Source organism: Aulonocara stuartgranti (assembly GCF_965226115.1).
Source record: "Aulonocara stuartgranti genome assembly, chromosome: 23".
NCBI lineage: Eukaryota > Metazoa > Chordata > Actinopteri > Cichliformes > Cichlidae > Aulonocara > Aulonocara stuartgranti.
Window position 1 is genome coordinate 42,744,128 of NC_138958.1, and position 10,873 is coordinate 42,755,000.

Consider the following 10,873-nt stretch of genomic DNA (forward strand, 5'->3'; position numbering starts at 1 on the left):
AATTGGAAATCTGGATATTAATTAAATAAACCTGCTTTGACCATCAATTAATTGTTCTTTGAAATTCTTTATAAATATATAAATATAGTGCCACTCTTCTACTGTTTAAATTGCAACTGTTTAAAACTGACTAATTTATTCATACACTTGAGCATAAACACACGCACAGTAAATGGCCTGTATTTGTACAGCGCTTTACTTAGTCCCCAAGGACCCCAAAGAGCTTTACACTACATTCAGTCATTCACACATTCACACACTGGTGATGGCAGCTACATTGTAGCCACAGCTGCCCTGGGGCGCACTGACAGAACATTGCAGAACCTTCAGCACCTCGTATGAAAAATATTTGACTGTGTGTATGCTTTTAGCGCTGTTTGGATTTGAGAAAATCTAAAATAAATTGAAATTTTTTTTTAGAAGTTGTTTTATAAATTTCAGTGGTATATTATGCATACAATAGGACATCTATTTAGATTTACATCTTCCACAGAAAAAACTCCACATTACTGAAACTTAGTATACTGGACTTTGTTGTTGTCCCACACAGGTTCAATTTCGAGTGGTAGATGGCTCAGTGCTCAGTCAACCAAGATTTTATGATAGTGGGCACAATGAGATAGATAAGCTGCTTGTAAACAGTACTTTTATGTTCTCTTTTTCCATTTGGATAAGAAAGAAAGAACCAGGAAACAAAGGCAAACAAATAATCTCTGCCTTTATCCCAGATTCACATTATAGGAACAGCTGCTCAATGACCACTGTAGTCTTTGCTTACTGCACTTTTATCTACATCTATGCAAAGTGATCCACTACACCTACTTTTACAGTTAAATCGTTTTATGAGCACTCATGCCATTTTAATCTGAGTTTCTACTCAAATACAATCAGTAAAGAAAAACACAGTCTGTGACGTTTGTTTTGAAGGAAAAGGTATTCCCTGCAAATGTTTATCTGTGTGAGACTATTCAGAAAACAGTAATTTTCAGCTACTGTATAGCTCTGTGTAAATAATCATTCTGTACATTCGATAATCTTTAATCCTACAACTGTTTACAACTTGCATAGTTCCCATTTCTGTATAGCTGTATATCCCAGATTCTGTAAAGTTATTTATTTCATATTCTGTATAATTTTTCATATTTATATCCTGTTCATATCCTGTACATAGCTTGTACTCACTACAGCCTGTACATACTTATAGTTATAGAATATTCACAACATACTTCATACCGTGTACATTATAACATACCATAATAGACCCATTTCTGTAATATACTCACATATCTATATTATTGCTAATATATATTGTAATATATCTATATCACTAAAGAACTTCTGGATGGATGCAAACTGCATTTCGTTGCCCTGTACCTGTGCATGTGCAATGACAATAAAGTTGAATTCTATTCTATTCTATTCTATTTTGTTTTATAGGTGAGACACTTGGCCTCTTTTTTCCTTGTTCTACGTTTGTCTTTTGTCCGATTACTCTGGAACACAAGATGGAAAACTGATATTCTCATGTTAAAAATATAGAAAAAGGATTTTATCACCCATAAATGTTAACTTCTCATGCCTCTTAGCACAAGCAGGAGAAGAAGCGCCCTCTGCAGTTTGTGTGTGGAAGTGCAAAAGCTTACAGCACCTGGTATTCCCAGGCGGTCTCCCATCCAAGTACTGACCAGGCCCGACCCTGCTTAGCTTCCGAGATCAGACGAGATCGGGCGTGTTCAGGGTGGTATGGCCGTAAGCGAAAGCAAAGCTGTGAAAAAGACCTTTTATTGGTGGCAAATGTCTCACAGTTTGATCTATATTATTGTGCTAAACTTCATATGTTACAGCGACAACATGCAAACCTTCGTTATTAACTGCAGCTTCAAATTGAGCTGCAAAAATGCTTTTCCCGCAGTAACATCACGATAAGAAGACATGTTCGTTGATTACAGCACAGTGTTAAAGTGACAGAGAGCACACGGTGTGTTGGGTCGATTTGGAAGTCCAACATTTTTGTCGTTTGGACATTTTAACTTAAATATAGAAAACAAAAACGTAAGCGTGTATGTGTCATTACAGCATGTATAAAAACGCCGTTTCTGAGCTGACCTTTCGCTTGCGGCCATACCACCCTGAACACGCCCGATCTCGTCTGATCTCGGAAGCTAAGCAGGGTCGGGCCTGGTCAGTACTTGGATGGGAGACCGCCTGGGAATACCAGGTGCTGTAAGTTTTTGCACTTACACACACAAACTGCAGAGGGCGCTACTGTTTAGTAAGAAACTTCATGACCTCTCTTCTAATTTTTTGCTTGTGTACCGTTAAAAAATTAAAACAACAATCATCTCTGCAGCTTATTGGAGACACCTTTGTGATTCTGTTGTAGAGCAGAGCAGAGGCAGACATTTGATACACCCGGGGCTTAGCCCTAAAGGGTAGTATGCATCTGGGACTTGGGGGGTGGGGGGGAAGAAATGACTGAAAGATTAATTGGCTCTGTTTTGAGTTCATATTCATATAGGGAAAAATATATCACATGTGCAGGACACCTTAAAGTAGTTTTTTAATTAAGCAGCAAGGCAGAACAAAGTCGGGGCTGTATCAAGACACGAGGACTAAACCCCAATTCAACCAGACCCAGAACTGATCCGGAATTAAAACAGGACTACAACAGTTCAGAAGCAGGACTACTTAGGATTTAACCAAGACAGAACCAGAATCAGAACTAGATGATAGTAGCACTAAAAATCATCATAGACCTGCACTACACTTATTTTTTAATTCTACCAAAGTCCACTATTTAGATTCAGAAAAGTTTAGATAATTATTTAACCTTGTTGTGCAAACAAGCCTGCAAAAGTTAATAAATATAGAATTTGAAAAATAACAAACCTAAAAAGAAACACTAGGTACGAGATACATGAGGACCTATGATACGCTGATACTTTTGGTAAACAACCATTTGACTAACATGTGTGTCTCACCTGCTCTTGTTCATCTCTGTTCTGTCCTCTCTCTCTCCCTCTTTGTGCTGACAATCAAACCAAACACCAACATCATCAAATATACAGTTGAAACCAGATATTTACAAACTCTTCAGATAAAAACAAAAACACTTTTTTAATTGTAACATCAAATCAGACTAAATGTTTATTTTTTATGTTGATAAATATAAAAAACATATTTGTTAACTTTAAGAGTAAAGAGAGAAACTGTCTGTATTTCTTAATTGTAAATGGCACCAAATTGTATTCAAACTGAGCCACACTTATGGAGCTCCACAGTTCTTTTCCAGGTGTTTTGGTTGACATCTCTTGATGTTCCCATGTCACAGAAACAGGCTCTGTGTTTTGCCTTATATGCATCCACAGGTGTGCCACCAACCTATCAGAAGCTTCTTCAGCTCAGAATGGAATCGTCTGGAGTTTTCTTATTAATTAACAATAAACTTAGTGTATATGTGCTCCTAAATTTGGTGAAAGTGATAAAAAAGAGACAGCTCTCTCTCTTTAACTAATTCAAAATATATTTCAATATTTATTTATGTAAAACAAAACAAGTTTACTCTAAATTGATGTTGTACAGTAAAAAAATGTTCTTGTGTTTTCCATAAAGTGTATGTAAATATCTGGTTTCAACTGTGAATGTACTGCTGTGTATTGAAATTCCTTTTGTTTTGCATAGAAATATACTGAACAACATACAAAGCATAATATATAAAATAACATCTACCAGAGTTTTTCTTTGAAAGAAGCTCCTTATGTCCAGTCTTGTATATCAGTGCATAACTGAAACCGATTTATTTAGCCGTGGAGGGAAACAACTGAAAATATGAAATAAACACACATGTAAGCTGAGACTCTCTAAAGAAACAGCATTGTTGTTGTTCGGCTTTTCATTTCACCTTTTGTTGATTCACTTGAAGAGCAAGTAACGTAATATGGGTCAAGTGATCAGTTTGATATCAATCTTTTGTGATGCACCGTCATATTTACATTATTTGTACAGTACGAATGATTTGCTTTGGAACCTGGTCAAACTTCAGTTCTCTGTCTGCCTCGCTGCGCTTCTCCAACAGCGCACTCGCAGGCAGCAGCTGCCCCGCCCCCTCGCTCAGTGCCTGAGCTGGGATCATACCAATATTAAGGGGAAAAGTTCACAGCAAATGTCTTTAGTGGCAGGAAGGATCGATTCTTCACCAATAGTGAATGACTTTTTAGCCTTAGCAATACGGTTAGCCACCAAGTATGATGCTCTCAGTGCACTTGTATTTGTTGTTGTGGAGGCCCTCAGTAATGGCTTCTGTCCCTGTTGTTCCCGCTTTTTTTCTTTTAAACTAGTCCAAAGGCTTGTTTTTTAATGTCTCCAAGTGACGAAGCAGTTTTGAAGGCTTCATTGCCTCATTGGAGAGCTGGTCTCCACATATATTATGCAGAGCGGGCTTGGTGCATGGGAATCACTTGTTGCAATATATCCACTTGTTGTCTGTTAAATGCAGCTTTCTTTTTCTTAGTAGTTGTCATAGACTCTTCTTCTGTCTCCTCACTGGGCCTTTTTTCCTTTGCAAAGAAACCCTCCAAAGACATCTGTTTTTTTACTAATTTTGCTAGTTTGTGGGTTTAATATTAACTAATGTATCTTGACATGCGTCAAGAGTCAGTCATAGACTGAAGTAACTGAGAGAATTCAGTCTTTTTCCAAATAAAACACTGTTCAGAGTCGGATAATAAATAAAACGGAAATAATGTAAGTTATTTATTTTTTCTGTGCGGTACGAGCTTCAACTCTCTTGACCCGGTACCAAACGACTCAAGGCCTGGTACCGGTCCGTGGCCCGGGGGTTGGGGACCGCTGCTATAGACTACAGTGTACGCTCTACACCTACTTACTGGTTTTTGTTGCACCAGTCTGCATCTCCCAATTACTTTGTGTGTTTCGCTTACAGCTCCGCACCACCCAGGCGGCAAAAAATGTGCATGTTCTTTGTGATCTCGTAACCAATGCCCTCTGCCGTCAAAGTCGAGAATTAGTTAATGGGCATCATGTGACTAGTGGAAGCCAGATCCTTTTATTTAGCAAAATTGGGGTTATTAGTTAAATGTTATTGTTGAGGGGCACAGACAGCACATGTACACAGATTAAAAAATAGTAATGCCTCAAGAACAGGGCTCTTGGGACGTCCAAGAGGAAAGGGACAAATGCTCAAGCCCCCTCCGTTATGGCAACGACGTTTACACTTTTGTCTTTTAGACATTTAGAAAAGTCTTAGAAATGAATCGCATGCCAAAATGAAAACAAAAAAATTGGATGACATTAAAAACAAAAGAAACAAGAGACAGGGCGCTGAATAAGAACTTGTCAGCTTGTGAGTCTTGTAACTGGTGATGCTCCAAATGTTAAAAAATAAATATATAAAAACCAACAAACACCAAAAAGTGACATTTATTATATGCTTATTCTGTGATCAGATAAAAATTTTTTTTATTAGAAGCAAGCTGGATCTAAGAGATTATTTCTACACAGCATCCTACAGTCAGTACAATTAATATGTCGGTATTGGTGGGATGAATATAAAATTCCCTCATCAGAAGGAAATAATAGTTTTATGTTATTTCATGTAACATGTGAAGAAATACAGGTTGATCACATGTTAAAAAATGTATATACTTATTGCTAAGACAGACTCAAATAAAAACTTATAATGAAGAAGACGTTTCCAGCGACGTTTAGTTAGAGCTGATGATAAATGTTGCTCTTTTGTTATCTCAGAAATGTATATTTGTGGGTACAGAAGTAGAGCGCATGGGGATTTTTCCTATAGTTGCATTATTGGATTCAAAGGTCATTTCATCACCACAATAGTGCACAGGTAACTTTCCTTCACATTTGACCACAACTATTCTGTTAGTGAGAAGTGTGCCTTTATACTGACACTTGGGTTTCCTGGCTCCATTGTTCTTTAGGTCACATCTAACAATGCGAAACTTTGCTACACTCTTTGTCGTGCCATTCGTCTGATCATATCTTCCTTGACCGTTACAAATGGCTTTGACCTGTTTGTAATCACTGAGGATGAATGTGTTAACATCCTTACATTTGTTTCGATCAGCATATATTTTCTTTTTTTTCATTTCTGTATCACATTTTTCACGCTCATCTTGGCATCTACATGCTGTCGTCTAAACTTTTCATAATTTGTTTCATTCAGTCGCTTCTCAATTCGGTTGGGTTGAAGATTGGCTGGTTTTGAGAGTCCAGTAACAAAGGGCAGCACAAGCAGCAAACAGGTAAACATGATCCTCATTGTTTCCTGGAGAGAGAAAAACAGGAACATTTTCCAGATCAAGAATTTAATGCAACAAAAGCGTCATCACTGTAGTGGCAGAAGTAAGTATTTGATCCCCTGCTGAATTTGTAAATTTGTTCCCTTATGAAGAAATGAACAGTCTCTATTTTTTGTGGATGTTTTATTTTACTGGAGAGAGACATGAACACCAACAGAAAAAAAACACAATACATGATTTCTTTTCACTGATTTGCATATAATTGAGTGAAGTAAGTTTTTGATCCTCGACAACCCAACAAGCGTTCTGTGGCATGAACTGAGCCCACTTTGTTTGGAGGAAGAGAAATGCTGAGTGTAACCCACAGAACATCATCCCCACTGTCAAGCACAGAAGTGGAAACATTATACTGTGGGGCTGTTTTTCTGCCAAGGATACAAGACGACTTCACCACACTGAGGCGGCCAGTAGATGGAGCCATGTACTGCAAAATCTTGGACAAGAACCACTTTCTCTCAGGCAAAAGACTGAAGATGTGTCATCGATGGGTCTTCCAGCATGACAATGGCCTAAAACATACCACTGATGCAACAAAGGTGTGGCTAAAGAAGAAGCACAAGGACATGGAGTGGAGCTAAGGCAGTCTCCAAACCTCAGTCCTGAAGAAAATCTGTGGAGGGAGCTGAAGCTTAAAGTTACCAAACAGCAGCAAAGAAATCTAAAGAATTTAGAGAGTTTGTGGAAGGAGGAGTGGAAAAAAATCCCTCCTGAGATGTGAGCAAACCCAGTGACCAACTACAAGAAACATATTACCGCAGTGCTAGGCAATAAAGGTTTCTCCACCAAGTACTAAGTTGTGTTTGAGATCAAATACTTACTTCACTCAGTGACATATAAATCAATTCATTTATTTTAGCAAATACATTTTTTATTCAATTTTGGTTGATATTCTGTCTCATTACATCAAAATGAAAATACTTAAAAAAAAATTAGAGACTGATTATTTAATATAAGTGAACAAACTTACAAATTCAGCAGAGGATCAAATGATTATTTCCCCCCAGATAATAGCTTCTTTTTATGACCATCTTTTCTCTTTTTTGTCTTTTTGAAAAGTTGCTGGCCAACAAAGTTTTATTCATTTATTCAAAATAAAAAATAAAAATAATAATAATAAAAAAGTTTTATTCATAGATGTTTTTTGCATTAGATAAATTTGCAAACTGAACTCCACGCTTCCAGAACCTCTCAGTTTGTTCTTGTTTCTTTATTGACTTATATAGAAACCCACATAAGTTTGTTTAACTTATGTAACAAATGAATAAAGCAACTAAATTTAAGTAAAAGGATAATTTTAGTATTTCTGATCCATTCTTTACAGAATTTTTTCAAATCATTTTCAAACATTCAGATTTGTCTTTTATTTTCTTGTTAAACCTCATAAACGGTGAACTAAAAACCCTGGAATATGGTTTGAAACGTTGATATTTTAGTCTGAAAAGGAGCATGTTTCGCTTTCTGGAAGCGTTTATGTTGAAACTGGAGCACTAATCAGTACTTCTCCACACCTGTGGTGCACGCGCTGCGCAGACCCCGTCGGGTATGCGCTGCAGAGCATGCGCGCCAGAGGAGGGGGCTGACTTACTTGAGCAGGAAGCGCGGACTGAGAGACAAGTCGAAAAGAAAAGACGGAAGATCGCTGATGAGGAAAAGCAGAAAGAAATAATTTAACTGAGCTTGAAATGAAACAAGAGCTAGCGAATCTCTGCTGGACAGGTAATTACCACTGTTTGGTTTAATATTCTATTTTAAACAGTGTAACTATGAACTAAGACGAATACGGATCATATATTTTCATACAGTTATGTTCCAGGTTGATGTTTGCGTGTCTTCACTGTAAAGACCGCAGGTTATTGGAGAGTGCCTGAAAGGAATATATGCGCCAAGGATCATTTAAAAAATAATAATTAAAGTAAATGAAACTAACTAAAAACATGTGTCATTACTTTCTTATTCCTTTTAATGATGACTTTTAAAATCATTAAATGATAAAATAAAATAAAAATAAAAAATCAATATCAATATAACAGCTTCCAAAAATTCAATATCAAAACCAGTCTAATTTTTACTTTAGTAAATATTTTGAAACTTTTCAGAGAGGCACGGAGGACATGTTGAACAATAATATTGTGTAATTTTTAAAAGTATTACTTGATTTTTTTAAAACAGGAAATTGTAATCATTTACATACATTTGGTAGCATGTAGACATTATGAAGGGGCTGCTTTACCTAATAATTTTTTACATTCACAAGATTAAACTTGACTTTTTTCACGAAGACACAAATAAAATTGTGGAGTTTGCTGGTAAGACCTTATAATCTTAGAAATATTTGAATATGCCTGCATAGCAGCTCATTTGCGGTGATCGTGGCTCAAGAGTTGGGAGTTCGCCTTGTAATCTGAAAGTTGCCGGTTCGAGCCCCGGCTCGGACAGTCTCGGTTGTTGTGTCCTTGGGCAAGACACTTCACCTACTGGTGTTGGCTAGAAGGGTCGATGGCGCGATATGGCAGCCTCGCTTCTGTCAGTCTGCCCCAAGGCAGCTGTGGCTACAACTGTAGCTGCCTCCACCAGTGTGTGAATGACTGGGTGTGTAAAGCGCTTTGGGGTCCCTAGGGGGGACTAGTAAAAGCGCTATACAAATACAGGCCATTTACCATGTGACAGAAGTTTTTATGTAAAGTAGTGGAAATTAACAACAAGTCATTTAAATAAATTTGATGATTTTTTTAACTCTCAGTTGATGAGTTGATGAGTAGGGCAGGGTATCGTCACTGATTTCTAGAATCGATTCGCTTCCAATTCACAAGGTACCGAATCAGTTCGATCCACGATTCGATTCGATTTGAATCTGGGAAATTTGGACAGTCAGAAATATTATAATTCAGATCAGTACAGTACATTTTATTGTATCTATAAAAAGGAAGCTGACACACACAAGACGTTATCAGAGGTGTGAGCGTCACAGCAGATGCCTTTGTGTCAAAGTAGCTGAAGATAAAACACAGAAAAACATGAAGGTGGTTTTACTGTTCTGGGATTTTATAAAAATATTCTGCAGTACATCAAAAATGAAAGAAAACCATTAATCAACATATGAACGTTACCTCTGACATTACCGCGGTTTTATTAGAGACACGGCTAAGCGTTTTGCATTTTGCATAATTTTAAAAAGTTTACATTTGTTTAGTATTGAACGGCAGAAATTGGGTTTTCTTTTCGGAAGTAAGTAAAACAGCAGCTGACAGATCAGAATCAGCGAGCTGTCGGCTTTCAGCCCCGACTGTGAGAAAGGCGACATCTAACTGATTCTGATCCGCGCTCCGCGCTGTGTGTTTACATCTTTGTGCAGAATCCGTGTTCCTGCTCTCATTTACTGTCTTAGCTGTTTGGTGGTTGTTGAAAGTTTGTGATCTTTCACCAGAGATTCTGGCATTTCGGGCAAAATAAATTTATATTTAAAAAAATCAATTCAGGATTTTAATGGATTGATTTCACGTTATCCAAGCCAGAATCGATTTTAATCGATAAATCGATTATAAAAACCCACCCCTATTCAGGAGGTGTATCTAAAGACAACTTCTCTACTTGCATCCACACATTGAACCTTACAGAGGGAAACGGTCACTGCACTCAGTCATGACAACATTCTTGCTGAATATAATTATTTATATTATAAAGATATGAAACTTTTAAGCAAACATTTCCAACTGAGGACACTTACCGTACTTTTTGCTTTACTGATCAGTGGTTGGTTGATTAACCTGCAGGAGTTCAGGCACGAGTCAGTCGTCTGGAACAGCGGATGGTGAAGATGTCTTCATTAAATGAAATGCTCTAAAGGGAGAATTAAAATTGAACATTATTTGAACATAAATAAAAAAAGATAGGCCTCTGCCTGTGCATGCACATTTCTTATGCACGATATTCATGGTCACAGAACCCAGATGATGCATGTTTTAAAGCCCATATCTGGTTAGTGAATGTGAGTATAAGTGTGGCAGGAGATCGAGTTATTCAAAATAAATATGCTGTCTATAAAAGATTTTAAATATACAAATAAAAAGTTCTTACCAAACGAGGAGTCAAGATGAGCAGAGACCAGGTCTAGTGCAGCTCAGCTGTTGTTAAATTCTACCCGAGCAGGTTGGAGCTCATTTGTGTCACAGACAAGTAAAACTTTGGGGGCTTCAGCTTTTAAACATTTCAGCAGCCCCACCTTAAATTAACTAGCATCAGTGTCTACATCACCAGCCCACCAGTTAGCACTGCTCTGTTTGTGGTTCAGAACATGCTGCAAACATGATGTGAGGACCAGTGACCACAGCTGCAGATGCAGGTTGTCTTTCATAGCTCGCGTTACAACAATTGCAGCTATTTTTTTTTCTTCAATTCAATAAACCACATGTTTTAAAAATAAGTAAATTAAAAAAATATTGACATTTGTGAAAAAAGTGCAGAAACGGCCTTTTGGCTTAGTTTTTGTTAAGTAAATAATGGCACGGTGTAATATATCACGTGTTGTTATTCCC

The 10,873-nt window shown here is 37.3% G+C and overlaps 3 long non-coding RNA genes across 3 annotated transcripts in view; 2 read left to right on the top strand and 1 right to left on the bottom strand.

Moving 5' to 3' along the window:
* The window catches only part of LOC309701004, a 148,232-nt gene that overhangs the window by 20,578 nt on the left and 116,781 nt on the right, over positions 1-10,873 (top strand). The gene's annotated exons all lie outside the window — the stretch shown is intronic.
* LOC309701012 overlaps positions 6,155-10,873 on the bottom strand; it is a 4,819-nt gene continuing 100 nt past the window's right edge. Inside the window, exons 1-3 of the long non-coding RNA XR_014274841.1 lie at positions 10,416-10,873; positions 10,066-10,178; positions 6,155-6,307 (exon numbers count right to left, since the gene is read on the bottom strand). The exon at positions 10,416-10,873 is cut by the window's right edge and continues 100 nt beyond it. This is a non-coding gene — a long non-coding RNA (uncharacterized lncRNA). The remainder of the gene's footprint in view (positions 6,308-10,065; positions 10,179-10,415) is intronic.
* Positions 7,847-10,873, top strand: part of LOC309701009 — a 4,009-nt gene continuing 982 nt past the window's right edge. The window contains exon 1 of the long non-coding RNA XR_014274838.1: positions 7,847-8,057. This is a non-coding gene — a long non-coding RNA (uncharacterized lncRNA). The remainder of the gene's footprint in view (positions 8,058-10,873) is intronic.